The 26,489-nt window shown below is 40.2% G+C and overlaps 1 long non-coding RNA gene across 1 annotated transcript; it reads right to left on the bottom strand.

Moving 5' to 3' along the window:
* Positions 1-179: 179 nt before the first annotated feature.
* LOC140732894 (uncharacterized) lies at positions 180-25,788 on the bottom strand. The gene is made up of 3 exons (XR_012100185.1): positions 25,634-25,788; positions 17,445-17,529; positions 180-841 (listed from the first exon to the last, which is right to left on the bottom strand). It is a non-coding gene; the product is annotated as an uncharacterized lncRNA (long non-coding RNA).
* Between the last annotated feature and the right edge of the window lie 701 nt (positions 25,789-26,489).

Genomic DNA, 26,489 nt, shown 5'->3' with positions numbered 1-26,489 from the left:
TATTTCATGTGTGATGTTTTCAGTGGTTACAAAGCCAGTGACTGAAAGCAAATCACATCGAAACAAAATGTGTCTGGAGTTATGTGAGGGAAGCGACTTTAATTTATAGAATAATATAATGAAAGCCTGTTTCAGCTGAATATTTGACAAATAGACTGAAACACATGGCTGGGCTTAATAATAGGCTACATGACTCAGGAATTAGGTCATCTTGATACATCGGAAATAACATTTAATCTACGTATTTAAACTGTGATTACATTGAATGCAAAGTTACATTTCAATTATTTACTTTATGAGTAATATGTATATTTATGTTGCAAAGGTCAGAAATCGGAATTGTTTTGATCAAGAGAAACGCAGTTATATTAGTTAATAAGTAAGATTTTGCAGTTTAAAAAGCTATCTGTGGATTAAATTTTCAATCGACAGTTGATTTACACACAACAGAAAGGTTGTTCTCTGCCACAAAGCAAGATGTCTTATTGTTCTCCAAGTAATAACAAAAAATGTCAAAAAAGTGTCACTGATGTGATTTTGTAATTAGGTACAAGCAAATCAGCAAAAAAATGCCAAATACATTAAAACAACAATTGTTGCTTTTAGAAGTGTCCTAATCTGCAACTGGCTTCAATATGTTTATATATTAACTCTATTTTCATTCCCTTTGCAATTAAGCAGGATGATTTTTAACAATTAGCCATATTTTACTGCTTAGATTTGCAAAGAGGGCAAAGAGAAAAAAACGCTGTTCAGTAGCAGTGAAAACAAATACAAGCACTTTGCTTTTGAGAACTGGTATGGTGCGATGCTTCAGTAGATACCGTAAACACCAAAGAGTCTGAAGACAAAACAGAAAATACACAATGTTATAGCTTTGGCAGCACAGTGCTTTAAAGATGAGTCATCAGAAAAAAAAACTGTAGAATAACATTTGTGGTGAAATGCTGCATCAGGCAAACATTGATGGAAATATTACAGACCAGTGCAAATCAGTTTCTGTTCCCAGCTGGGCTTTTGTTCGTTTGTATATTCCTTTTACATTTACGAGTGAATTGAGTTGTACTTAATATGACTTTGAACATGTACTAAACACTTGCATTTCCAGACCTCCAGACATTTGTGTTTTATGACGCATATGAATGTTTAGTTAACTGTGTATTAATGTGATCAGGACTGAAATAAAACTTGAGAATTATTTTTTGCAAAGGTAAATCAAGTTAGGAGATGAGAATCACTGGAAGTACTTTGCTGCCATTTAACCTGTTTATGGTCACTACCATAAATATAAATAAAATAGATAGCAAAATATTTTAAATGCTACCAAGAACTTTCTCTCCCCATGTTTAAAGTCTTGTCTGCTGGCTCCTTCTATAAACATACACGTTGTTGGTTATTTGAAGTTTGTTCATCGTTCCCTCTCTGCTCTGTGTTTTCACTATGTGCTTATCACATGGATTAATGCTGGCAAAGTTACCTTGTAAAATGGCTGGAACACTGAGACTTACGCTGGAGAACAGTTCAATCAAGCAACACTTTTTCCATAATGGAGGGCTCGGGTTATTCTGTTCTCTACGACCCCAGGGTTCACATAAATGAAGAAAAAAAAGGAAAATAAGGCCAGAAGTGATTGTTAAAATGTTCCCGCAGTTGCAAAGCCTCTATGGTATTTGCGGTGTGCAAACAGTCCTATTGTTATCTTTTTTATCCCCCTGCAGTAATCATAAAGGAATACTTATGATTGTGGGATAAAAAGATCACAAATGCCTTTCACAGCAATGTCAGTAATGCAGTAATTATTGTTATTGACTAAAAACATGAATTAAAGCCTAGGTACAGAGGCAATGTTTGCAGATCAATTATTGCTTTAGTGCTCCTGATGAATCTGTTTTCTAAGTGATGATTTAATGGACAGTTTCTGCTTGTTAGGAAGTGCAATATGTTGGAGTTAGTTCAGTTTGATTTAGATGCAAAAATGCCTTCTATTTTAAATGATGTAGGTGTACCTTCCACAGAAAGCGCACATCTATGCTGGTTTAAACAAAGATGCTTAAAATATCTAATATCTTTGTTATATATATATAATTAGTCAAAAGGACAATAGTGTGCTACACTTAGCCTTTGCCATTTCAAAGTTTCTTTCTTCATAGATATGCATACAGGTACCCCTTCAGGTACAGCAGTTCAATTGTATTGGCTAATTATTGTGACATGAACTGAGGTACAGAGGAAAACTTGTTTTGTATGCCGTCCATACAGATCATTCCATTACAACAGCGCATTGAGCTAGTACAAGGTATGACAAGAACAGAATGCTGAATGAGGTGTTACAGTTACAGAGAAAGTGCAGGGCGGGCAGACAGCAAGATGCAAAGCCACAGCAAGGAAGACTGTGAGATTGAGATTCCATCTTATCGTACCAGGGAACTGTTCAGTAGTCTTATAGCAGTGGATAGAAGCTGTCCTTGAGCCATGTCGTATGTGCTTTCAGGCTTTTGTATCTTCTGCCTGACGGGTGGGGAGAGAAGAAAGAATGTCCTGGGTGGGCAGGACCTCAATTTTTTAGATTTGTCCACAAAGAAAACTGGCGAAAGAGTAAACTATTTGCCCCACTGAGATTGTTGCTCAATTCAATATTATCAATAATAATCTCTCAGGTGCAATTCAGGGCCCTGAAGAAGGGTCTCGGCCTGAAACGTCCACTGTCTATTCATTTCCATAAATGCTGCCTGACCTGCTGAGTTATTCCAGCACTTTGTTTGTTTTGCTTTGGATTCCCAGCATCTACAGACTTGCTTGTGTTTGCAATTCCTTTTCCGCCCGCTCCCAATCGCCCGTCAATTGTCAGCCCTGGAGATGTTTGTATGCTGTAGCAAAACATTGCAGATGCTGGAAAACCAAAATAATGAACAGAAGATGCTAGAAAAACCCAGCAGCAGCATCTTTGTGAGTGCCGATGTTTCAGATCGAATATAGTCAATGACTGAACACCCACTGCGGTATGGGAAAGAAACATCCCCTGAATGGAGCAGTTTTGTCTCAGTCCTCTTTTTATGAGACTGTGACACCTGGTTTTGGATTCTAGGTAGAGGAAGTAGGCACTGAATGTCCATGCTGACAATTCCTCATCGATTTGTTCTTCAGTGAGATCAGCTCCCATCCTTTATATATGAATCAAGTGTGTTGGAAGCGGTTCAAATGGAGCGCTTCAGATTGACTTTGGATGTGTGAGGTGAGCAAAACAGGTAGGTGACTGAAGTTTGTGCATGAATTTAGAGCTTGGGCTATATACATTGGCCAGGTCATTGAGATGAACAACATTGGTTTTCTTCCAAAAAGTACAGTGGGAACTTTTACACCTGCAGTATCTAAGAAGATGGGTACTGCCTCTATTTAATGCCAATTAAAAGAAAACTGTTAAATGTGCCTCAAAGTGCTTTATAGACAATTATGTTCTTATGTGGGGAGTTATGTTGTAGTGGAAATCGTGCTTAATCTTTGATGGATGGGCTATATCATTCACATGGAGTCCCAGAATGCACTCTTCTTCAGATGCCACTAGACAAGAGGTCTTCCTGAACGACAGTGAGAATACTTCAAAGACGTTCTTAAACTCCTTAGGGATCCTTGTCCTGTGTCTACTCAAAACAAAGAAGGAACATCTGAAATGGAACTGAGCAGTTTGTGACTCTCTGGTGGGGGTCTCATGATTTAAAATCAACAGAAGGTGTGAGGGTCTCTTTTCCTGCGATTACAGATATTTACACTACATGCTGCATCCGCAAAGCAAACAGCATTATGACGGACCCCACGCACCCCTCATACAAACTCTTCTCCCTCCTGCCACCTGGGAAAAGGCACCGAAGCATTCGGGCTCTCACGACCAGACTATGTAATAGTTTCTTCCCCCAAGCCATCAGACTTCTCAATACCCAGTGTATTCCAGTGTAGTCTGATAATAGACAATAGACAGTAGGTGCATCAGTAGGCCATTCAGCCCTTCTAGCCAGCACCACCATTCACTGTGATCATGGCTGATCATACACAATCAGTACCCTGTTCCTGCCCTCTCCCCATATCCCTTGACCCCGCTATCTATAAGAGTTCTATCTAACTCTCTCTTGAATGCATCCAGAGACTTGGTACCTTGCTTTGGGCAATTTGTTTTTGATATTTCATTTAACTTCTTTCTACTTTTTGTTAATTGAACTAAGCTCACTTAAGTGGAAGAAAATGTAGGCTATTTGGCATTGCTGTACTTGGCTGGGAACCAGTAAGATTCTAGCTGGTCTTTTACCAGTACCTTGCAATAACTCAAATACAGTGGATTCCAGTTAACTGGGACACATTGGGACCAAAATATTTGGCCCACATAAGTAGCTGTCCCAATTAGCTGAAATTTCATAGAAGTGGTTAAAAAGCTGTAAATAGACAAACTGAGAAACAAATAATGTATTTAAATGAAATACAGAACAAATTAGAACACTACCAATATTGTTACAATAATTTGTAGCAATAATGCAATTTGGTCCTAATAGCTATCGAAGGAGGAATTCATCCACTGTACACAATGAGCAAAATCAGCACTGACTCCTTGTGCAAATAATGGACTGCCTTCATACAATGCTATCAATGATTGCTTCCTCCAAATCTTCATTATCATTGAAACATTCAAGATGATTGTTGATACCTTGAAATTCTCCATAAGTCCAAACTTGTTGAAATAATATTTTCCCAGCATTTTCTGGCATATCCAAGCCTGAACGTTTGAAACGGCAGTGAGCAAAACCGTTCTGAATTGCCTTACTCTTTATTTTTCATCAACTATCAGTGATAAAAATCACAGCTTTTTGAACACAAACACACACAACTGACGCTATTCAATAACTGTTGGCTCTAAGCATGATGTAGTGTCTAACAGCCACACAAGTGCATGTGATTGACGCTCATTAGAACCTGTTTGGCAGCAATCTCCTGCCCTGATTAAACAGCATAGTGTCACAAATAAAGAAAGGGAATCCCAGCAATTTTCTCAATTAGTTTTTGTTCTTGAAGACCTATCCCAAATAAGTGGCTGTCCCGATTTACTGATGGCCAAATTAATCAGAATCCACTGTAATTTCATACTTCTAATATATATAAATATATCTGGTCAATGACTGAACCTTCACAACTGTCTGGGTAGAGAATTCCAAAGATCACAATCCTCTGATTAATTTTTTTTTTGCTGTCCCATCCTGAATGACTCATTTTAAAATGTGACCCCTGGTTTGTGACACAAAATTCAAGAGAATCATCATCTCTGCATCAACCCAGCCAACATAATCAAGGATATCTTCATATTCTGAAGATCTTCAATAGCTACAGTATGGGATAGTTTTAACAATGGGAAATACTCCCTGCATACTGATGTATTTTAACCAAAAGTACTGAAGGCATTGCTAGCTAATGGTGAAGCTCTTGAGGGAGAGACAGGGATGGGAAAAAGATCTGTGGAACTTGAAGTAACAGATAATTTAATATTTTACACTCTAACGTGTCAGTGCTTTTCTAACCTGGGGTCCCTAATTTTAATTGCTTCTCACCATTAGAGGCTGCCCCAGGACCTAAACCATAGATCTCCCTCCAGATACCCTTAGACATCTGTATTGTTCATCTTTAAGAAACACTTTCAACCTTATCTAGTTATCTGTTCTAGTATCATAAACTGTGTAGTTGGCATGCAGGAGGAAAGCATTTTGACTTCACGTGTATAGATGATCTGATTAGTCACGTTCAGATTCTGATTCAGATTAGCTTACTGTCATATACTCTAGGGTGCAATGAAATTCCTCACTCATGTGAAGCTCACAGAATAAACAGTATACATGGAGTAATAAGTATAACAGGAAACATCCGTGATGAGTGCAAAGCAATGGATTGGTGGTGTGTGTGTGTGTGTGTGTGTGTGTGTGTGTGTGTGTGTGTGTGTGTGTGTGTGTGTGTGTGTGTGTGTGTGTGTGTGTGTGTGTGTGTGTTTGTGTACAATACAGTAGTACAGTAGTGTAAATGGATGTGCTAAAGTGATAGGAATGGAAAAGATAGAATTAAGGATTTGAGAATATGAATGTGATCAGGAAGGGGTGATTGGTTCAGACTTTGGATAATGTGGGGAAGAAGATGTTTTGAGTCTTCATAAAGAGTCTTATGAAGCCATGTGGATGCTTTCCTTTATTAGCTGATGCCTAGGATATAAGATCAGGTTGATTATGCTAGAACTGTGCTGAAACTGTATAAAACATCTATAAGGCCACAACTTGAGTACAGCATATTTTTCTGGTCATCACCTTAGAGGAGAGATGTGACTTTACTGAAAGGGTGCAGGGGAGTTTTAGGAGGAGGTCACTAGGAATTGAAAATTGTAGTTATTAGGAAAGGCTGGATAAGCTCAAGTTGTTTTCTTTGGAAGAGAGGAGGTTGAGAAGAGCCTTAATTACAGTGTATAAAATTATCTGGGCCTAAATAAAAGTAAATAGGAGCGAAATACAAAAGACTGCAGATTGTGGACTCTGAGAAGAAGGAAGGCAACAAGGAACCAAATAGGGGATGTGGGGTGGTCAGAAACGTAATGCACCCAGTGGGAAGAGGGTGTGGGTGATTAGCAAATGGAGTAGATGGGTGAGGAGAAAGAAACTCTGAGATGTTGGACTGGGGTCAAGGAGGTTTTGGGAAAATGGTATGTGTGAAAGGCTTGGGTAGATTATATAGGGAGAGAAAGGGACAGGGGGAGTAGTTTAACTGAAATTGGAGAGTTCAGTGTTCTTGGCATTGGAATGTGAGGGACTCTTTCTCTACCTTGTGCTTTGCCTCACCCTGGCAATGGAAGAGCCAATGACTGTAGAACTGCTAGACCATTGCTCTTTCACTTAAAGTGGAGATGAGTTCCTGAACGATACGCTTCTTCCATTATGTGATTCAGTGTTGATAGAATGCTTGTGAGCGGTTTTGCAACATAAAAGCAGATTTCTGCAGTTGCATCCAGGAGGATCCTGTGCATGTGAGCCCCAAGGTGAGGTAACTCAGCAAGTCAAGCAGCATCTATTTTGGGGGGGGGGGGGGGTAGGAGGATATGTCAAACTTTTGGGTTGTAAACCCTGAATCAGGACATCCAGTTGCAAAATTTCTTCCCCTCCACAGATGCTTCTTGACTTGCAGTGTTTCTCCAACAGATTGATTGTTGCTTCAGACTCCAGTATCTGCAGTCTCTTGTGTCCCCACAACTTAAAACATATCTTAAGTGGGATAAAAAAAATCACATTGACAACCTTTGAAATTCCAGCTCCTCTGGCAGGTCCTTTTCCTCTTTAATCTTAATAACTCCAATAGAGACATCGATCAATAGCATTATATTATCTTTTAGTGGAAACAGGATGTCCCTGCCAATAAACTTGCCTACCTGAGCTAGTCCTATTTGCCTGTGTTTGGCCCATATCTTTCTATCTTTAGCAGGCTTCTATCTTCACACTCCTCTTCCCCCATCTTCCTCTTTTTTTTCTCTTTTCTTTATTTTCTGCTTAAATCTGTCATTCACCTGTTGTCTTCCAACTCATCCATAACCTGGCACTACCAACTTATCATCTTACACGCCTCCTCAGTCCATCAATAACCTCATAATCCTTTCTCGCATCTACCCTGTTCCTCTTTGTGCAGCCAGCTCATTACTCTGCTTTCAATCCTGATGCAGGGTTTCGATCTAAAACATTGCCCATTCCTTTCCTCTCACTTGATCTGCTGAGTTCTCTCGATGTCCTTGTTGTTTCTAGGGAGCACTCACCCCTACCAACAACTCCCTCCCTCACCCACTTCCCTCACAATTCCCAACCCCAACTTTAACCTCTGCCAGCAGGCTTGACCTTCTCTCCAGCAGAGTCATGAAAACTACATTGGTTGTAGCACTGATCAAAATTTTTCAGTGCTGAATAATTGCTAGGGCCTTGGGATTCTGTACATGGAGACTTCTTCAGAATCAGGTTTATTATCACTGGCATGTGACGTGAAATTTGTTAACTTAGCAGCAGCAGTTCAATGCAATACATAATCTAGCAGAGAGAGAGAGAGAGAGAAATAATAAATAAAACAAACCAATATAACTCGGAGTCCTGCCATGTGCAGAAGTTCGCTGATGACACGGCCATAGTGGGGTGTGTCAGGAATGGACAGGAGGAGGAGTATAGGAAACTGATACAGGACTTTGTGATATGGTGCAACTCAAACTACCTGCGTCTCAATGTCACCAAGACCAAGGAGATGGTGGTGGACTTTAGGAGATCTAGGCCTCATATGGAGCCAGTGATCATTAATGGAGAATGTGTGGAGCAGGTTAAGACCTACAAGTATCTGGGAGTACAGTTGGACGAGAAGCTAGACTGGACTGCCAACACAGATGTCTTGTGCAGGAAGGCACAGAGTCGACTGTACTTCCTTAGAAGGTTGGCGTCATTCAATGTCTGCAGTGAGATGCTGATGATGTTCTATAGGTCAGTTGTTGAGAGCGCCCTCTTCTTTGTGGTGGCGTGTTGGGGAGGAAGCATTAAGAAGAAGGACGCCTCACGTCTTAATAAGCTGATAAGGAAGGCGGGCTCTGTCGTGGGCAAAGTACTGGAGAGTTTAACATCGGTAGCTGAGCGAAGGGCGCTGAGTAGGCTACGGTCAATTATGGAAAACCCTGAACATCCTCTACATAGCACCATCCAGAGACAGAGAAGCAGTTTCAGCGACAGGTTACTGTCGATGCAATGCTCCTCAGACAGGATGAAGAGGTCAATACTCCCCAATGCCATTAGGCTTTACAATTCAACTGCCAGGACTTAAGAACTTTTTTTTTTAAAGCTATTATTAATGCTTTTTGAGTTAGTGATTTAGATGCATATCATATTATTACTGAGTTAAGTATTGTATGTAAGGAGTTTTTGCTACAACAAGTGTATGGGACATTGGAAAAAATGTTGAATTTCCCCATGGGGATGAATAAAGTATCTATCTATCTATCTATCTATCTATCTATCTATCTATCTATCTATCTATCTATCTATCTATCTATCTATCTATCTATCTATCTAATAAATAAACAAGTAAGTTAATTATGTATATTGAATAGATTTTTAAAAATGTGCAAAAACAGAAATACTGTATATTGAAAAGTGAGGTAGTGTACAAAGATTCAAAGTCCATTTAGGAATCGGAGAGCAAAGGGGAAGAAGCTGTTCCTGAATCGCTGAGTGTGTGCCTTCAGGCTTCTGTGTCTCCTACCTGATGGTAACAGTGAGAAAAGGGCATGCCATGGGTTCTGGAGGTCCTTAATAATGGATGCTGCCTTTCTGAGTCACTGCTCCCTAAAGATGTCCTGGGTACTTTGTAGGCTAGTACCCAAGATGGAGCCGACTAGATTTACAACCTTCTGCAGCTTCTTTTGGTCCTGTGCAGTAGCCCCTCCAAACTAGACAGTGATGCAGCCTGTCAGAATGATCTCCACAGTACAACTATAGACGGTTTTGAGCCTATTTGTTGACATGCCAAATCACTTCAAACTCCTAATTAAGTATAGCCATTGTCTTGCCTTCTTTATGACTACATCAATATGTTGGGACCAGGTTAGATCCTCAGAGATTCTTGACACCCAGGAACTTGAAGCTGCTCACTCTCTCCACTTCTGATCCCTCTATGAGGATTGGTACGTGTTTCTTTGTTTTACCCTTCCTGAAGTCCACAATCAGCTCCTCCGTCTTACTGATGATGAGTGCCAGATTTTGCTGCACTCACAAGTATATATATACATTTTTTACATTTTATACACATAATAATAAGACAATAGGATCCATGTCAACTATTAGTCTAATTCCTTTCTTTCCTTAACTTCCAGCAACTTATTTGTCTTACATATGGCCATCAGCTTCCTATTTTATTCTTTATGCCATCAACCTCACAGGGCTAATTTACAGAGATTTATATTCACTTACCAGCAAGTCTTTGGGATGTTGGGGGGAGGGGGAAACCTGAGGACAATCCACATGAATGTGCAAACTCTGCGTAGACAGCAGCAGAAATCAAGATTGAACTGAGGTCTCTTCAGTTTAATACTGGAGCCTGAAGACAAATCTGTTACAGAATGGTGAGAGTATTCTAATATCTATCAAATGAAATGTGAAACGTAGGCCCTGCCTATTCTCTGAGGTGTGTGCGAAAGATGCCATTGTGCCTTTTTGAAGAAGAGGACGGGAGTTCTTTCTGTGTTTGTCTGTTTTTTTCCCCCTCAACTAGCAGAATTAAACTGAGATTATCTTTTTAATTTCAGTTCTCTTTTTTGGGAACTTGCCATTTGCAGATTTAGTATAGTATATTGCAATGGTGAATGTACTTGAAGCAGAGTTTATTAGGTGTGGATTACTTTGGATTATTCTGAGGATGAAGAAAGCACTACAGAAATGGAGACATCTTCACTTTCATTCATAGCCCCAAAGTTCTGGAATTACTGCTTCTGAGTTAAAAAAAAAATCAGATCCCTCATTCACTAACTCTACTGTTTCCTCCAGAGATGTTGCTAAACATTTGAGTGAATCCAATATTTCATTCCAGAGGATTCCACTTAATTGGGACACATTGGGACCAGTACATTTTGACCTAATTAAGTGGCTGTTCCAATTCGCTGAAGTTTCATGGAAATAGTTAAAAAGGTATCAAAAAGACAAACTACCATTTAACTGAGTGACAAATTATGCATTTAAATGAAATAAAGAACAAATTAGAACATTACCAATACTGCTTCAGTACTATAAAACTGTGTATTGGTTCCTAATAGTTATCAAAAGAAGAATGCATCCACCGAACGCTGCCGTGTTCTTTTGATTGACTGTCAATGAACAAACTCAGCACAGACACCTAGTGCAGATAATGTACTGCCTTCATGCAATGCTTTTGATGATTGTATCTTCCAAATCTTCATTTCCAAGATAACATTCAAAATGATTGACAATACTTTCAAATTCTTCATAGTTCCTAAAGTGTTGAAATAGTGAAGTCATCTCATTTTCATTCCTGGCCATTTCTGGCATCTCCAAGCCTGAATGCTTGAAACTGCAGTGAGCGAAACCATTTTGAATTGTCTTACTGCTTATTTCTCGCTAACTATCAGCAACAAAAATCATTGCTTTTTGAACACCAACACAAATAATGCTATCTAGAAACTGTTCACTCTAAGCATGATCCAATGGCCACGCAAACCACAAAACTGACGTGAGCCAGAAATTTGTCAGCAACAGTCTTCTGACCAATTAAATAGCATAGTGTTGCAAATAAATGAGAGGAGTCTTGGCAATTTTCTTCATTTTCTCAATTTGTTCTTTAAAAGTTGTCCCAAACAAGTGGCTGCATCAATTAACTAATGGCCCAATTAACTGGAATGCACAGTATATTGTTTATTTTGATCTGGGCTTACTTTGAGATCATTTAATGAAACAAAAAATTCAAGGTAGCTTTGAATTTAAGGGGAATGAAGAAAGGCACTGGTTTGTAATCACAGAGCGGGTGAGATGAAATCATTGAGAATGCCTCCCATGACTGGATCACTTTGGTTCTCCATGGAGAATTGACTCGTTAGTATCAACGTGGAGGAAATTGTTCACCTCTTCATTTTCCCAAACCTTTTTGTTGGCCAGAAAGCAAAAATTGCACAACTCTCTTCATGCCCAGACGAATGCAACACCAATAGCAGTCGAAAAGCTCAAAACCCAAATATTTTCCCCAATTTCATTAATGACATTCACAAGAGTTATAGAGTCATGCACCATAGAACTGGGCTCTTTGCACATCACATCTAAGCTGACCAAATCTACATTAATTCCATTTGCCTGCATTTGGACCATTCTGTGTATAAAACTGACCCTTCAGATCGCATTCAAAATTCCTTACTTTCATCTTACACCAATGGCACCTTGTTTTAGATACAGTACCAAGGAATAAAGAAACTGATAATCTATGCTATATATGCTTCACATTATTTTATATACTTACCTCATGCCAGCCACCGGCTCCTGGGAAAAACAAGTCTGGTCTATCACATCTCTGCCCGTAATTGAAGTCCTCCAACCCAGGCAAGATCCTGGTGATCTCCTCTGTACTTTCTCCAGTCAAGCTCATTCTTCCTGTAGTGTGGCCACCAGCATTGCACGCTTCTATCATAAGATCAGCAGTACACTGATGTTTGGAGGATGTGCATTTCAGTTGCAGCTCCTTGGCAACTGAGGCAGACCATGCCTACATATAGCAACATCCATGCTACGTTCATGCATAGGCTTGCAAGTGGCAAACAACATCGATGCCTCAAAAGTATCAAATGATGAACATGTCCAACAAGAGGAAGTTTAACCATCTACCCTTGACTTACAATGATATCACCATGATGAATCCTTCACCATCAACATTCTTAAGGTTAACATTAACCTGAAATCTGAATGAAGCAATCATATAAACGCTGTGGGTAATCTGTGTGTACCCATGGTGAGTGACTTAACCCAAAGTTTTTCTGCCATCTATAGATTATCAAAAGAAGATAACATATCTGTAGAAGATGAGTTCAGGTCCAGCAACACAAGAAGCACAAAGCACAAAGGTAAACCTCTTCATTGGCACCCTGATCTAGTCACCCTAAACATCTCTCTCCCTTTTACCACCAATGCACAGTTACTGCAGTGTCTATTTGCTATAAAGTGCCCTGTAGTTTCTCACTGAGTGCCTATCATAGAAGAGGGTCTTAGGACACTACAGCACTGAAACAGGCCCTTTGGCCCATCTAGTCCATGCTTATTAGTCAATTTTGAACGCACTTTCCAAATCCACCAAGCAGTAGGTTCACAGAAACACCATCATATGTGTATTTCTTTCTGAACCACACACTGTTCCATCACGGAAGTATATTGCTGTTGATCATTGGGTCTACATCTGGGGACACCCTCTCCAACAGCACTTTGGGTGTACCTTCACCAGAAGGACCATAGCAGTGAAAGCATCACCTTACCACCATGTTCTTCTGGGGAACCAGGGGTGGGATGTAAATACTGACCTTCACCATGAGACTTGCATTGCAAATTAACAAGCAACAGATAACCTGGCAACCAGGCTTTCAAGAAAGCAGTGGGATAAAGTTCCACTCCCTTCTTACAAATGTGATGCCCTGTTCAGGCTCTTTCTTCATTGTCTTACAAAATTTATGTATGATTTTTAAAGTTCAAAGTAAATTCACTATTGAATTATGTTTATGTTACACGAGACTACCTTGAGAATCACTTTCTTGCAGGCATTTACTGGGGGAAAAGAAATACTATAGAATTTCACGGCAAAATAAAGGTTGACGAAGAACCAATATGCAAAGACAAACTGTCAAGTAAAAATAACACTGAGGGCATGAATTATATAGGGCTCTTGAAAGTGTCTATGGGTCATAGGGTCATTTCAGAGTAATGGTGAGTGAAGTTATCCACACCTGTTCAGGAGCTTGATTGCTGTAGGGTAATAACTGTTCCTAAACCCGATGGTGTTGGACCTAATGCTTCTGTACTTCTGCCACTGGAAGTGGGGATCTTTGATGCTGGACCTGTTCTGTCTGTTGTCTGAATCGAGGTGTTTGTGATGCTACCATAAACACGTTACTCATTTTACTTGTATTTGTGAATTTGACAATAAGTGTCTTGATTTGAAAGTTGGGGAGGGCAAAAGTTACATGTGGAAAACAGTGTGGCACACATAGGGTTAAATTTCTTGTCAATCAATAACATTTTTACACTTTTAATTAATGCTTTATATGCCATATGAATAATCATGATAATTTGCGCAGTGATTTCTTGCTGTTGGAGACCTAATCCATTACCTGCTTCAATGAACCGTCATGTAGCTCATGTGCAATTCTTTCAGCCTGAGGTGATGGAAATACCTGAGGTCCTACAAGACCCCATTAATAATAGTTATCATTAATATGTATAATTCATGAGAAAATTTGTTTGTCAAACATTCCAGGCAGGTCGGTTAATTCCTAGATCAATTGATAACATTCACACCAGCTTGAATTGAGATACTTCAACTTGAAGCTTTTTACCCTTTATCACCATTTTGTTTAAACAAACCAAGCACTGAACTCTCTGCAAAGTGAAATGATATACAGTATTAACTGTATTCTGGACTTCCAGTAACAGATTTTTCTGGAAATGATTACAGTGTGACAGGTGATTAAAATTTATGGCTGGAATTTCTGCAGCCCAAGTAATAATGTTACCCATGACACCAATGGATGACTGTGAAAATCCATCTGGTTCACTTGTGTCTTTCAGAGGAGATCTGTTGTCCTTATCCAGTGTGGCCTGAAGTGTATGAGACTTCAGAGCTGCTAGTGTGGCTGACTTTTGACTGCATGACCACTCAGTGAGTGTGCAATAAATGCAAGAAACTACATTGAGTTCTGATCACAGCTCCGCACGTTACAGGAACTAGCCTTCCCTCCAGGGAGTCTCCACTTGTTGTTGCCTTGGCAAATCAGACAGCATAACAAAATCCTACCAAACCTCTCATCACCCCCCTCAAATTGGGCAGAAAATATAAAAGCCTGAAAGCAAATAGCACCAGGATCAAGGGTAACTTCTGTTAATCAGGGGTTCCCTAGCATGATAAGGTGGGCTTTTGACCTAACAATCTACCTTGTGAGATCAAGAGTTTATCTTATTGTACACCGGTAGACTTTCCCCGTATAGTGTACCTGCACTGCACTTTCTCTGTCCTTTAGCACTTTATTCTGCATTCTGTTATTGCTTTACCTTGTACAACCTCAATGCACTGTTGCAATGAATTGACCTGAAATGAAGGAAGACATTCCGTGGTATCTGTGACAATAATAAATTAATTTACCAATTCACCAAACGTTTCTGGAGATGTTCGTATCTCATCAAAGAATAAAAAAAACCTTACTGATCATTCTTATTTCCCTTGCAATGAGAACTTAACAAACTAAGAGCAGAAGTCATAGATCCAGGGTAAGGAGAAAACACTTAGAGGTGAATCTGCTTCAGTCGGAGAGTCATGACTACCTGAATCACACTGCCAGAGTGGTGGAAACTGGTTACAGCAATTAGGAAATGTCTAGATGATCACTTGAATCACCTCATCACAGTAGGTTATGTATCAAAAATTGGAAGAAGGGATTAATAAGGATGGGTGCCTTATCAGAAGTTACACAATTGGTAATTGCTTTATTATTGCCACATGTACTGAGCTACGGTGAAAAGTTTGTACTTGTGTGTCACCCTGACAGATCATTCCATACAGATATGCAGTGCATTGAGATAGTAGTACGGTGTGCAGAATATAGTGTTACAGATACAGTGAAAAAGCAGTGCAGGTAGACAAATAAAGTCATGAAAGGGTAGATTGGGAAATCAAGCATTCATTATTTTCACATAAGAGTTTGATAACAGTGGGGTACAAGCTGACCTGGAGCCTGGTGGTATGTGTTTTCAGACTTTTGTATTTTCTGTCTGATGGAAGGTGGGAGAAGAGGGAATGACCAGGGCGGGAAGGGTGATTGATTATGTTGTTGCATTTCCTGTGGCAGCAGGAAGTGTAGACAAGCTGGTTTGTGTGTTGGGCTGTGCTGCATTCCCAATTCTCTACAATTTTTCATAGTCCCAGGCAGAGCAGCTGCCATAGCAAGCTATGATGCATCTAGATAGAATGTTTTCTATGATACAAGCTTATCTTTATTTTTCCATTTACCAGAGCTCAGAGTATATTCATCTGTTGTTTTACTTTTACTAGGGGAAGACATGTTGATGAAAGCCAGACTAGAATATGAACAACTTATATCAAATTATGACAGGTCAGGCCCCATGAGCCAGCTGGCATTTCTTCATCTTTTATCTCAAGTTATAACATAAATTGATTTGATCTCCTGATCTCCATACTTTCCTGAGCAAGGTTAGAGTTTGGGTTAAGGAAACAAGTACAATCCTTTTGAGCTGAAATTCAGTGCATGATTAGCAACATCAGCATCCATATAATCAGAGGCATTTACTTGGCAGGAAAGGGTCTGTTTTCAAAGGATCACCCCATTAATGGAAGTGTGGCTCTGGATTCTTTGTCACTTACCTAATGAAACATTGAAACCAAGCACAACTTATTTTACATCCAACTTAGTCAGTTACAGAAGCTGCAGTCTGTCAAAGATAGTCATGTCCCTCTTACGATGAGTCAGATGCTCTAGCTTTCTCTGCTATGATTCTACCCAAACTAGGTGTGAGCATGACTCATCAGGTCAGACCAGTGGAGACACAGGAGACTTCAGATGCTGAAATCTGGAACAACAATCTGGAGGAACTCAGCGGATTGGGCAACATCTGCGGGCAGAAAAGAGTTGCTGATGGTTTGTGTCCTGATGCAGGGTTTTGACCTGAAAGTTAAATAATTCCTTTCCTTGCACAGGAGATGCTTGATCTGCTGTGTTCCTCCAGCGGATTGTTGCTTCAGTCCAGACCAAACTTTACACAATTCTTTAGTAGTGCATTGTTTGCCCAGTTTCCCTTCCACCTCCAAATCAATCTCATTCCATAGAACTCCGGGTGAAAATATCATACTTGTAACACGTGTAACATTGGTTGACATCACCTTAAGAACCGTAACATGTAATTGAAGTGTTGTGGATACCCTGTGACACTGCAGAGCTTACTGGACAGCCTGTCAGTGCAGGGAAGCCCACTGAAGAAATGGCTGCAAGGCAGAGTGCAAGTTCTTTAACAAACAAAATAATGTACCTGACGAAGGGTCTCGGCCCGAAACGTCAACAGTGCTTCTCCTTATAGATGCTGCCTGGCCTGCTGTGTTTCACCAGCATTTTGTGTGTGTTGTTTTAATGTACCTTTCTGGTAGTTCTTAAATTATCAGCCGTCCTCTGGCATCTTAAACAGTGAATGAGGAAGAATACTGTGATGGTTTTGAGGGAACACTAATTGAAGTATCTCCTTTCTATGGGGCATTAAACAAATCCTCCTTCTGCACTCTTTCTGCCAGATTCAAAAGATCTCATAGCATAGTGTTGTAGAAGAGCAGAATGCTCTGTCCGTTGTCGTGGCCAACACTTGTTCCTCAATGAACACCACTGAACAAGTAGATCATCTGGTAATTATAGGATACAATGTAATTTTGTGGTTAAGTTACTGACAAGTAAGATGGAGGCCTGGATGGCTGATTTGGAGCCAAAAGTTCAAATCTAGCCACAGTTCCTGGGAAATTTTATTTAATGCAATTTAATTAAAATGTAGGATTAAAATGCTAGTACCAGTGAGGGTGACCACAAAATTAGTGTATTGTAAGGCATGTAAAAGTATTTTTTGGCTCACAATTGTCCTTCAGGAAAGTAGATCAGGCATACTTACCTAGCACGGCTTATGTAGCAACCAGCCTGCCATGTTTTCTATATTATAAAAGTAGCTGAACCTCATGTAGAGCTACTGAGACATCCTGAAAGGAAAGCACAATATAAATGCAAGTATTTCTGACAAGTTATGCATCAGATTCCATCTTTATATAATTCATGAAGTTTCTGTCATTCTCTTCATCCAATATAAATGCCCATCCCTTGAGCACATGGGTAAACACACTACCAGGCTCGAGGGCAGCTTTAATCCTGCAGTTTTAAGACTCTCGAATGGAGCTCTTGTACGATAAAGAACTCTTGATTTCTCAATCTACCTCGTCATGGCCCCTGCACCTTATTTGTCTACCCGCACTGCACTTACTGTGAAATGTACCGCTTTATTGTGCACTCCGTTATTGGTTTTCTTTTTGATCTTCCGCGATGCACTTACAGTATGCATAGAAAGACCTGTTTGGATGGCACACAAACAAAAGCTTTTTACTGCATCTCAGCATACCTATATGACAATAATGAACAAATTGCCAATTACTTCTTTAATTTGTGTTGCACATTTTTGTTTTTGCATTGAATTGTTGGGTGCAGATGGAGCACAGAGAATTGGTGCTGAGGGAGGGACCAATATTTGCTTAGTTAAGTATTATTGGTCCTAAACTCTGCAAAGCATCAGACAGCTTGTAAATATAATGCCTTGGATCCATATGATCCAAAACACTGCAGAAACTAACCTCTTGGTATAAGAACAGGACAAATGGAATAAAAAGAACAGAAGAAATAGGAGCAGGAGTAGGCCATCTGGGCCATCAAGCATGCTTCGCCATTTAATAAGATCATGGCTGATCTGGCCATGGACTCATCTCCACCTACCTGCCTTTTCCCCATAACCCATAATCTCAAGCCTGCTCCACCAGTTAGCCGATCAGATGTTTGGCTTCAGCATTCTTTATGAGATACCCTAAAAATGTGGTTCAGGACAGAGCATGCCAGGATTGCAATGCCTTGGGATGAAGAATTACAAAGATTCACACCTCTTTGAGGGAAAGAGTTCCTCCTCAGCTTGTCATAATAGAGTGAGGTAGTGTTGGAAGAGGTTATTGGTTTATTACCGTCACATATGAAAGCTTTTGTTTGCCACCCAGACAGATCATTCCACCTTTAAGTATGTGGAGGAAGTATAGTAGGATAAGCAATTAATTGATGCACATTAAAGTGTTTCATTTACAGAGGAAGATGGTGGAGGTGAAGAAGCTGCTGTTGAACCCTGAGCGGTGGATCTTCAGGCTCCGGTACCTCCTGCCCGATAGCACCATCGAGAAGAGGGCTTGGCCTGGATGGTGGAGGTCGCTTTCCTGAGACGTTGCCTCTTGTAGATGCCTTCAATGGTAGGGAGGGCTGTAGCCATGATGAAACTGGCTGAATCCACTACTCTCTGTAGCCTCTTGCATTCCTGTGCATCGGAATTTCCATACCAGGCCGAAATGCAACCAGTTGAATGCTTACCACTGTACATCTGCAGAAGTTTGTTAGACTCTATAAAAAAGAATCTAAAGGTTTTCCAAGCTGACTGAAGTCCATAGGATTAAGAGGATGCCAGAAGAGGAGCCGGTAGGTACGCTGGACAGACTCAAGGGGCTGAATGGCCTTTGTCCCTTACTGGTTAATAGACGGAGCTGATTTAAAGATAATTGCAGAACTTACATGCAGAGCCTCTTTTAAACAATTTAAAAATGAGCAACACAAACAAAATACAGGAACTCAGCCGGTCAGGCAGCATCTATAGAAATGAATAAACAGTCGATGTTTTGGGCCGAGACCCTTCATCAGGACTAGGAAGGAAGGGGAACGTGTCAGATAAGAAGTTTGGGGAGGGGAAGGAGGACAAGCTAGAAGCTGATAGGAGAAGCCAGGTGGGTGAGGGAGGGGTGTTGAAGGAAGAAGCTGGGAAGTGATAGGTGGAAAAGGTAAAGGTGAGAAGGGAGAATCTGATAGGAGAGTAGAGTGGACTATAGAAGAAAAGGGAGGAAGTGGGGCACTAGGGTGAGGTGATAGGCAGGGGTGTAGGAGAGGTAAGAGACCAGAGTGGGCAGTTGAAAAGAAGAAAGAGGGGTAATTACATGAATTTTGAGAAATTTATGTTCATGCCATCAGGTTGGAATCTACCCAGATGAAACATGAGGTGTTGCTCCTCCAATCTGAGAGTGGCCTCATCGTGGCAGGAGAGGAGGCCATGGAGTGGCAAGTCAGAATTGGAATGGGGATAGGGGTTAAAATCGTGGCCACCGGGAATTTTGTGGATCGAGCAGAGGTACTTGACAATGCAGTCCCCCATTCTGTGCTGGGTCTCACTAAAAATGAATAGTACTTATTAGTAGTGCAACTGATAAAGAATAATAAACAGCAAAATATTTACTTAATGCCATTAACTTATTAGGCATATGTTTAAAATTTTAGAAATAGAAATCACATTATAATGTTTCTTTTTTTGAAAAGGAATAAGAGGGATCATTTTGTCTGTTATTTATGTTTTGTATGTTATGTTTGTATGTTATGTTATAACAATGTATGTTATGTATGTTATGTTATGTATGTTAACAATGTATGTTATGTTTGTATGTATGTATGTATGTATGTTTTGTATGTTATGTATGTGACAATGTTCCTTCCATGATGAGGTCAGATAAGATATCAATATTGATTACCATAACCAAACATGATTCCATTTGTTGTGCCTCATTTCAATATGATGGCTTTTTTACTCATTTCTGGGCATCTTCCCTTCTTGATTTTTTACGTGAAGGTTTAACCTTTTCCTAGTGGGTAGAAGATATGGATATTGTTGGGAGACGATGGAGGCAAGGGGAAAGGGACGAGGTTAAGGATGGGGATAGTGTAAGGGATTATGTATAGGGACAGCAATGTGATTTGCTATAGGGTAGAAAATAAGGACAGGAATCACAAGAGAGAGACTGCAGAAACAAGAGAAAATCTGCAGATGCTGGAAATCTGAGCAACATACACAAAATGCTGGAGGAACTCAACAGTCTGGGCAGCATCTATGGAAAAAAGTCCAGTCAATGTTACGGGCCAAAACCCTTGCGCAGGATTGGAGAAAAAAAACTGAGGAGTAGATTTGAAAGGTGGGAGGAGGGGGAGATGCAGGAAACAGCAGCAAACCATATAACGTATAACCATATAACAATTACAGCACGGAAACAGGCCATCTTGGCCCTTCTAGTCCGTGCCGAATGCTTACTTTCACCTAGTCCCACCAACCTGCACTCAGCCCATAACCCTCCATTCCTTTCCTGTCCATATACCTATCCAATTTTTTAAAAAATGACAATATTGAAACTGTCTCTACCACTTCTACTGGAAGCTTGTTCCACACAGCTACCACTCTCTGAGTAAAGAAGTTCCCCCTCATGTTACCCCTAAACGTTTGCCCCCTAACTCTCAACTCATGTCCTCTTGTTTGATTCTCCCCTACTCTCAATGGAAAAAGCCTACCCATGTCAACTCTATCTATCCCTCTCATAATTTTAAATACCTCTATCAAGTCCCCTCTCAACCTTCTTCGCTCAAAATGCTCAACACATAAAATGCTGGAGCAACTCAGCGGAATAGGCAGCATCTGTGAAGGAACATGGGCAATTAGCCATTCAGTTCTCCAGAATGTTTTTTGTGTTGCTTGGAATCGAAATAGTGGGAATGGGATAAGGATAGAATTATGTTCACCATTAGGGATCCTGGCAATGAGAGTTGAGGGAGTCATTCACTCCAGGAGGAACCCCATGTGTCTTGGGGTTTGAAGGGTGCTCATTTAAACTCTGACTATTGTAGAAGAGGCAACATTAGAAATGAAGATGGGAATTGTCTAACACTGACCCATTATCGCTTGTTTGATGCTAATGCAAATTGCCAAAGCATTGACGGAAAACTATGAGAAACTGTAAGAGCTAATACAGCTTTAAAGATACAGTTTTATCTCCAATGTGTAGATGAAAAGCAGCCTGGCTATTTCCATTGTATGGTACAGACACACAGGAAGCATATTGAGTCTTTACTGGCTGGTCTAAGTGAATACACTGAATACATTGCACTTCCTCTTCAGCTTTTAAAGTTATGTAAATACTGTATATCCACTTATGTAACTTTGGGCAAAAATAGTCTCACTGAACTGTAAAATGCTGTATATTATAAAACAAAAATAAACAGAGAGAGGCACAGAAACATTTGTAGTCGGCTGAGCGTTTAGATTTAAAATCCAGCAAAGAACTAAAGAAACATTATTGCTTGGAAATCTGTTCGGCTTAAACAGACTAATATTAAGAACTGGGACGATTTCAGGGGGAGAGGTCAACTTGTTGACACAACTACGTAATGTGTTTCATTTTGTCATCTCAGATGAATCTCTGGACAAATTTGTTTCCCTTTAGCCATTTTGCTCAATGTGTTGGGTTACTAAATAAGTTATTTATGTTCAAACTCATAACTATGTTTTCCTTGGGGGTATTTCTGTGTAATGTTACTTCTATTTTATAAAGCATGAATTTGTAATGTAATGAGATTATTATATTGAATTCATGAACTATAAATTACAAATATTCCATTTTTAAAATGTTCTCTTTTATCTCTTTCATCTGTCTTAGTCAATGTGGCATTGTAGTTGGCTACAAGGCAAAGAGTATGTAAGCTTTTGGGTAACTTTAGTTTCCTTCTTCTATGGAAGGCTCTGTGGTTTTGCTCTCATTGCCCTCTCATGCCACTGTGTTTTTAAAGAGAATTTTATGCACTAGTAGATTTTGAATGAGTGCCCACAAGTCTGTTTTAAACTGTGAGCAAATAACCAATTTTTTCTATTCACAACTCTAATTCAGAACAAACTCATAATTTAAAATAATATCAGCAACATCTCCAGAGGAAGTGGGCAAACTCTAAATTTGTACTTCACATTGGTATTTACCAAGGAGGACACATGGAGGATAGTGAAATCAGGGAGGGTTATGTTGATACATGTGGAGATCAAGAAGGAGGAGTCTCTTGTTGGGTCTCTTGAAAGATATTAAATTAGATGTCCCCAGGGCCTCATAGGATCTACCCCAGGTTATTGAGGGAGGCAAGAGCAGAGATTCTTTACAGAGATCTTTGTATCCTGTTTAGCCACGTGCGAAATCCCTGAGGACTGGAGAATAGCCAGTTTTGTTCTTTTGTTTAAGAAGGGCAATTGGGATTTTCCAGCTAATTATAGGCCTGTGAGTCTTACATCAGAGATGGGGAAATTATTGGAGAAGGTTCTAAAGGACAAGATTTTAAATAAAACATGGACTAATTAAGGACAGTCAACATGGTTTTGTGATTTGTGCACCGTCACCGCATTACATGAAGTTTATGCAGGCTTTGGAGAGGATCACCAGGATGTTGTTGGCTTGGAAAGTACTAGCTATAAAGAGAGATTGGACAAGTTCAGAATGCTTTCTTTGGCATGTCAAAGGCTGAGGGGCAATTTGACGGAAGTATATTTATAGATAATGAGAGACATAGATGGCCAGGCTCTTTAACATAGGATAGAAATGTCAAATACCAGAAGGCATAGCTTTAAGGTGAGAGGGGAAAGTTTAATGGGGATTTGTGAGGAAAGTTTTTTTTACACCGAGTGTGGTAGAACCTGAAACATGTTGCCAGAGGAAGTGGAGGAAGCATATATGACAACAATGTTTTACAGGCATTTAGGCAGATCCAAGAACAGGTGAAAAAGGGGAGGATATACAAAGTAGATGGGGTTGTTTTTATTTGGCATCAAGTTTGGTCAGCATTGATATCACGGGTGCAAAGGCCTGTTCCTGCACTGCACTGTTCTAAGGTTTGTCTTCCGTGCAACAAGTTGGCTGTCTTAACGTTCAGTTGTGCCTTAGGACACCTTTGTTAATATAATCCACAATTAGAGCTGAAGTTAGATGTGTACAGTAGCAGACGTTTGGTTAGTACCACAAGAACTTATCCTACAAATGAACAGTTGGTTGTCTATCATATCCAACAATCACAGGTGACTTGTGTGGGAGTTTTTAAAGTGGGAAAAGCCATTGTACTGGGGTAGTTCCACTCTCTTGACTGCAGCAATCCAACTCCAGTGGTATGAATAGTCATCACGAACTAGGGTCTTTCTTGATTACAGTGGATGACCATGACTTCTTCTGTGCCTTGTAAAGCCCTTCGTTCTCCATAAAGTGTTGCAGATCCACCCTCCTGGCCATTGGATGTCACTGTTGATCTCATCCGCTCAGTCCACCAGAGGTGAATTCGCATGCTAGGACAGGCATGTTCCTAACTCACCGGGGTATGAGGTCTGCCGGCTACCCGCACCTGGTTTAACCCGCCAGTCGAAGTGGTGTACCCGGATTTGGCTGCTGTCTCATGCAAACATCTACTTGGAGCCATGGTAAGAGCTTTTGGGTGGGGCCCAAAAATGAGTGAATTGCCCCAGAATGGACATAACAAGCCCTTTCACCTGAGGTGCTATTGCCACCTGGATGCTGCATATGCCTGACAAATAAATAAACATTCATTATCCCTCTTTTTCTAATTAATTCCTTTAACCTGCCTAAAGGCTGGAAGTGTTACCTCACTTCAGAAAAAGATGGGTAGGAATGTGGATTTTAGAATGGGTGGGTCAAGTATTATGGATGCTTTTAAGAAGTTGCTGGGTAGTCTCCTGAGGGAGGAAGGACTAGGAAGATATACTGAGTTAGTTATAAGACCATAAGACAATAAGATATAGGAGCAGTAGTAGGCCATTTGGCCCATTGAGTCTGCTTTGCCATTCAATCATGGCTGATCCAATTCTTCCAGTCATCCCAACTCCCCTGCCTTCTCCTTTGATACCCTGGTTAATCAAGAACCTATCTATCTCTGCCTAAATGCACCCAATGACTTGGCCTCCACAGACAGTTGTGGCAACAAATTCCACAGATTTACCATCCTCTGACCAAAGTAATTTCTCCGCATCTCTGTTCTAAATGGATGTCCTTCAATCCTGAAGTCCTGCCCTCTTGTCCTAGTTGGATGAGCCAGTGATGGAAAAAGGCCCAGGAGTGCTGGAGATGACTGGTATGAAAATTCTGTCACTTTGCTTCAAAATTCTATATAATTTGCCTGCTTCTCTAACATCCAAGTATAACTATAATTCACGGCATTTTTACTGATTTTTGTCAATTTGGCCATGTACTGAGCTTTGTTGGAAATCCTTTCAGTAATTTCCATAACTAGCCATGGCAGAAAATGAAAATTCTACTCGAGTTGGGGTGAGGAGAACTGATATTAAATTAACTTGAAGATGCAAAATGTAAAGAGCACACAATTTGGATGGGTTATGACATTTTACAGTGTTTTACGACAATCCTCATTCACAGAGTTTACTGATAAATTGGTTAAATGTGGAGCACTATATGTCAGCCATATATTTCAAAATTAAATTTGCAAGTATTCAAAAATTTGCATGTGTTAAGCAAGAATAATTCAACTGAATTTGCTAAAGGCAAATTGCGCTTGCAAATCTAATGAATGTGTGAAAATTGCATTCGATGTACATTGGCATTTTTATGGGCACTGCATTGGTATTGGTATGTATGATTGGTAGTGGACTGAAACTATGCAGAGAGGGAAATTGCAATGTCAGTTGGTACACTGTGCTGATTCAATATAAGAGTATGTGGTATTCTTTTCAGAGTTCTTTGCTGTTGCTAAAGTCTCACCCAAACTCTTCTGCTCTCCATTCATCTATCAACTTAACATTTGGACTACCACATAACTGCTTATTATGTGCATTGGAGGGCTTCTGACAAACCTCTGTGAAATACATGAGCATTTTGAAACTAGGTGTACTGAACTCAACTTTCTGTTTCTCTTTCAGAAAGTTAGGATTCTTCCGCAGCAACTCCACTAAATTTGTCAAGCGCAACTTGCCCTTAACTAGTTCACTTCAGCTGTTCTTGATTAAGCTTTGCAAATTTTAAATGTTTACTAAAATGTTCTTGAAATACACAGCTCCAAGAGTTTATCTTAAGCTGACAGTAGAGAAACTCCAAAAAAAAATCCCCTGGGTGAATAAAGCCAATTTGCCCATTCTAGTTAATCCATCGAGAAAGAGTTGAAAGGCATATAATTACTTCTTAAATGATTCCACATTAGTTTTACCTTGATTGTTAGCAGTCGTTCAATGTATATCATCCTTCCCTTTGAGCTTGAATGTTGTGTGTTCATGATCCACTTCAGAAACCTAAGTGCAACTATCTAGACTGATGCCAAATTGTGTCACTGAGGGAACACTTGAGTCCCAGCACTGGCTGTGGTCGACCGTGAATGTTGCGTCCCAGCTGCCTACGTGATATGCAAGCTAGGGCACAACGATATGGAGAGCAAGCTGTTGCCCATATGTTTGGCTCCCCCTCTCCATGCAACTGATGAATCCAAATGAATGGCAGTGACCAACAGAGTTTGCCACCAACAACATTGTAGGAGTTACCAGTCAGTACTGAACTTAATGTAGTACTGCCTGAGGGACTTCAGCTCCAGATTTTTTCTTGTGGTTTACTTATTAAGCCTTCACCATGAGTGGATATAGCTGCAAAGCAGTAGAGGTTTGAGATCAGAGTTTTCCTTCTCCTAGGAGATCCCCTTCTTCCTGAAGCGACTTAGTTTTAAGGCACCAGTAACCCCTCTTTGGCCCTTCTGTCTTTCAGTAGAAACAGTTCTGCCAGGCTTAATAGCTAAACCACACATGAAGGCCAGGAGTTGGACTTGGTTGTCCGAGGTTGTCATTTAATATGTGGTCAAACTCTTTTCCCTACTATGACTCCCTGCTATAACAGCTTTAAAGAACCAGAGTGCTGAGGGAGTACTGCACTGTCAGAAAAGTTGTTGAAGATGCGTAAAAACATATTTCTATACAAGGTATGATAATTTCTTCAAGATTGATTGATTTGTCCTGGCTAATACTTATTCCTTAGCCAACAGCAATTGAAATAGGTTGCAGGCTGCCATTTTGGGGAGC

This window comes from Hemitrygon akajei, chromosome 1 (assembly GCF_048418815.1).
Source record: "Hemitrygon akajei chromosome 1, sHemAka1.3, whole genome shotgun sequence".
In the NCBI taxonomy this organism is placed as follows: Eukaryota; Metazoa; Chordata; class Chondrichthyes; order Myliobatiformes; family Dasyatidae; genus Hemitrygon; species Hemitrygon akajei.
This window is presented reverse-complemented; position numbering and strand designations above follow the sequence as displayed.